Source organism: Schistocerca cancellata, chromosome 1 (assembly GCF_023864275.1).
Source record: "Schistocerca cancellata isolate TAMUIC-IGC-003103 chromosome 1, iqSchCanc2.1, whole genome shotgun sequence".
NCBI lineage: Eukaryota > Metazoa > Arthropoda > Insecta > Orthoptera > Acrididae > Schistocerca > Schistocerca cancellata.
In genome coordinates this window covers 537479033-537483955 of record NC_064626.1, presented here as the reverse complement: position 1 = coordinate 537483955, position 4923 = coordinate 537479033, and positions in this window count along the sequence as shown.

The following is a 4923-nucleotide window of genomic DNA, read 5'->3' as shown; positions in this document are numbered from 1 at the left end:
TATTTTTTCTCTCACAAATGAAATTTTAGAGTCAATAAATAATAAAATGTCACCTATTGGAATTTTTTGTGACTTGTCTAAGGCCTTTGACTGTGTGGACCACAACATTCTCTTACATAAGGCTAATTTTTATGGCTTGCGAGGTAGCATTGGTAGATGGATAGAATCATATATGCAAAACAGAAAACAGAAGGTGATAATTAATGGTGCCAATGATAGTCCCATTTCTTCTGATTGGGGCACATTAAAGTGTGGTGTGCCTCAGGGGTCCATCCTAGGACCTTTGCTTTTCCTTATCTTCATCAATGATCTCCCACTTTGCACAGACACCGAGTGTAAATTTACTCTTTTTGCCGATGACACCACTATTCTGCTTGAAAGTCGAACTAACAGTGACCTAGAAAATAAATGTAATGCTGTACTCGTTGACATCCTACACTGGTTTAAGTGCAACGGACTAACTCTAAACATTCAGAAAACTCAGTATATGCAATTTCACACATCTCAACAAGAAAATGAAGTATGCCACTTAAACTGTGGTAACCAAAATATACTACACTGTGAATCATCTAAGTTCTTGGGCATTCTAATTGATGGCAAGCTGAACTGGTCTGAGCATATCTTAGACCTACATAGAAGGCTCAGTGTGGCAACTTATGCTCTGCGTGTAATCACCCCCATTGGTGATGAGGACGCTACTAAAGCTGCCTACTTTGGTTATTTTCATTCTATCATGTCGTATGGCATAATATTTTGGGGCAACAAGCCTTTAGCCAAAAAAATATTTACTGCACAGAAGAGAGCTGTTAGAATAATGAGTGGTGTTCATCCAAGATATTCTTGCAGAAGTCTGTTTCATAAGTTACAAATATTAACACTTACCTCTCAATTCATATTTTCTTTGATGATTTTTGTTTCTAACAACCTATCTCTTTTTAAAACTAATAGTGAATGTCATGATCATAATATTAGGTCTAAAAATGATCTACACAGGGATCTGAAACATTTAAGTCTTGTTCAGAAAGGTGTTCATTATTCAGCCACAAAAATTTTCAACTCCCTCCCATCAGGTATTAAAGATCACATTAATGTCTTACCTACTTTTAAATGTAAATTGAGAGAATACCTAATGGTAAATTCCTTCTATTCTCTTGATGAGTATCTACAGATAAAGCAATGATTTTTTATACTGATAAAAATTTGTTTGCTATAGATCACATTAACTGTTTAATTTGGAAAATGTACTATATTTCCTTTTTAGGTATTGTTTTATATTACTTGAGCTATACCTTTGATTTGATTTTAACCTACAAACTTATTCATAATCTTATGGTACATTTTTGTCATTTTATATATGTGTATTATTTGTTTAATTTGGAAAATGTACTATATTTCCTTTTTAGGTATTGTTTTATATTACTTGAGCTATACCTTTGATTTGATTTTAACCTACAAACTTATTCATAATCTTATGGTACATTTTTGTCATTTTATATATGTGTATTATATCTGTTGTATGTAATCATGACTCATTCCACATCCTTGTGATTTATCACAATACGGATTAATGGAATACGAAATAAATAAATAAATAAATAAATAAAAAATAAAATTGTTTTTCTGTTTTGTTTCGAATAATACTGCCCACAGTTCGTCGGAAACTGATGGTTTATTATTTATTATTACTATTATTTATAGGTACTGTTGGGTAGGTAATGTAGTGGCAGTGAGTGTAAGAGTGTTTTGATCTTCAGTGAGTTCTCTTCAGGATGTTATGTTTAATAAATTTGCATGATACTGTTTCTGTACATTTTGAGAGAATGATTTCATTATTGGCAGTTGTATCATCAGCAGTCCTGAAAATAACCTTTGAGAGAAAAAGGAGTAAAAGAATGTGGACTTCTGTCTTCAGGCAAAGATTTCAGAGTGCAAATTATGCCAAACTTTTCTTGGTTGTTATCCATTTGGGTAACAGGGAATTGTGGTTTTCACACCAAGGGATGTGCTAAGACACTGTAGGGCCTACTCATATTCAGGAGTATGAAGATTCAAATCTTCATCTGTCCACCCAGATTTAAATTTTCCATAGTTTCCCTAAACCCCTTAAGGCAAATTCTGGGATGATTCCTTTGCAAAGGAATTTTCTTTCCCAATCCTAACTTATACTCCTTTTCTAATGACCTCATCAAAAGTGGGACATTGAACCATAGGCTTCCTTCTTCGCTATTAACTAATAATATCTACCACCTGTTGGTCATGGATATTTTTATTGGATTCAGTATTATGTACTTCGTAGTAATAAGAGAGGTTTACGGAAAGACTTTAATTTATATGAGGAGCTTGTATCCCAAATTCAGTAAACTGCTTTGTTTTGTTGTTATGCTAGTTATTGAATACTCAATAAACTCAGTGAGCAGTGTTCTTCTGCTGAAATGTGGACTACTCACCAACCTATAAACATGAGAACCTCAGTGTATAAACTATATGATTCAAAGGGTGAATTGAAGTACGAAACTGAAAGTGGAAATTGTTTTCTGGGTGTTTTATCTACATGGCATTTGATTTTTAATTACATGATGTTTCTTTTTCATTAGACACATAATATTGAAACAAAAATAGGCCAATGCAACACTGTTTTCAACACTTCGTTACTTTCTACGTATGTGGACCACTGTTTCATAATTTTGTATGTTAGTACCTTATAGCTTAGAATGCAAACACACAATGTTTACATGTTCTCTCATATAAACTTCTTGGTATAAATATAGTTATGGAAAGTCCTCAGTGGAATATAAGTAATGGAAGAAGTGGAAGTAACACCTGGGATTACAGGAGCATCCAATTCCCACTTGTCTGTTTTGGCCCGTGACGTAAGGGTGTTGTGGTGTGTGACATCATGGCGGTGCGGAGTATAGTTTATGAGTGTGTTGTGTTTGTAGATGTTGTCTAATTGCGGTTGGTGGTGTCCTCTGGTGGTGTGTGTATGGTCCACATGTTATGTGGTGTATTGGGTTCATTTGGGTGTCGGTGCTTGACGTGTGCATTTATGGGTCGTGACTGTTATAGAAGAACGGAAATTAGTTTCAGTGAGTTAAGAATTCAGTTTCTGTTGTGTTTATGTTATTGAACCCATTTCATTATCCGCTTCTAGGAATAGTGTATTATATAATACAGCAGTAACTTTCAATCTCTTCTAGATTTTCTGGCATTAAAATTGTCACTTGGCCCCATCACTTATAGCCTCTTGACAGATTTTCTTGCCTGCCCGTCCTAGAACATTCTCCAATACATAAAAAATTATATGTTGCAGATATTGCACCATCCTGTGTGATGTCATTTCTTAACTCAAGATCAGCTGAAAACATTGCTTTAGTTTGCTTAGGATTTTGTGATTTTCTTCAGCCCAGATGATAAATAATGTATTGCATTTTATTTCAAACTGTTCCTTTGTGATATTATGGATCCTGTCTCTTGCTTCACAGTAGTGTGAAGATGCTACAAATTTCCTAACCTTGTTCTATTAATTTTTCTTTATTTTTGGTGAATTTGGCATCTCTTTTGATCCACACCGCATTAACTCAAATAAAGTATTGGCAGAGAGGGCTTTTTATTGTACTTTACAAAGATTTCTTTCTAAGTCATTCCTTTATTTAGATTTGGAAGAATTAGAATTATTTGTGTCATTAACAAGCAGTCTAAAGGATAGTATCCTTATGAATCCCCTTACCCTCATAGCTGCTGTTTCAATTACAGTTTACTTTTGTTTTACACCTTCATATTCTATCCTCATGATCTTGTAGCTGCTTTTATTGAGGCCAAAAACAGTACTATATTGTACTATTTGTGTTTCTTTCTTATCTTTCTCTTACCTAGTATTAAAACTGCTGTTCCCCTTACAGCATCCTTCATTTTTGGTTACTATCAATGATGCACATCAGAAACTAAATGCAAGAACAGTAAAGCAGAATCACCGCAGTAGCCAGTTATGTGTCAGTTGATGAGTAACATGTCTTTGCACGTGGAAGAAAAGCTACTAATAACATATTTGTATTAAAACAGGTTATAGAACAGAGAGAATAACAAAGAAACAGATTGAGTAGTGTCTTTTCAGAACTTAATAAATGCAAACTAGTGAATTTTTGAGGAAACACATTTTTTTAAATATCATACTGAAACACTGATTACATAAACAAGATAATTTAACATTTTAAACAGCTTTTGTGGGCACAATTCCAATTGTGTGTTAAACATTTCTATAATTTTAATTCTTTATTTTTCAGAGTAGAGAAACAAGGTTTCCAAGTTTTTTCAAAAGTTGAAATGCAAAGATGGAAGTTAAAAATTTTGTTAATATACAAATTCAAATTGATTTATTTATGTTTCTTTTTAACTTTTAACATTAATTTTGAAGTAAGATATCCTACAGTGCATTTTGTTAGAAATACAATAATGTAGGCCTACTTCATTGTAACACTTCAGTATCATACTTTCCCATAATTCAACATAAAAGTTTTCTGGCATGGTACCGCATCATATTGTATAAAACTACTGCTGGAGAAAACCAACATTTTGGTCATGATTGCAGTGTGGTCTACCAGACCCACCAGAAGGTTGCTGCAACCATGGCCGTAACACTGGTTTTTTCCAGCAGTAGTTTCATACAATATGACACGTTACCATACCCAGAAAACTTTTATATCAACTGACTCTGGCTGCAGAAGCCTATGCAGTTATATTTCCCATAATTGTTTGATAAGCACAAGTTCAAAATAGTAACAAACTCTTTTGAAATACAACAAAAAATAAAATACTGACTACAACAATACTGTTTCTCCTGATACATTGAAATGCCTCGTAAGCTTAAGGTGTAATTTTTCTTCTCCTTGCGGAACATCTTCATCTTTTCCATGTGGCTGCTTTCTT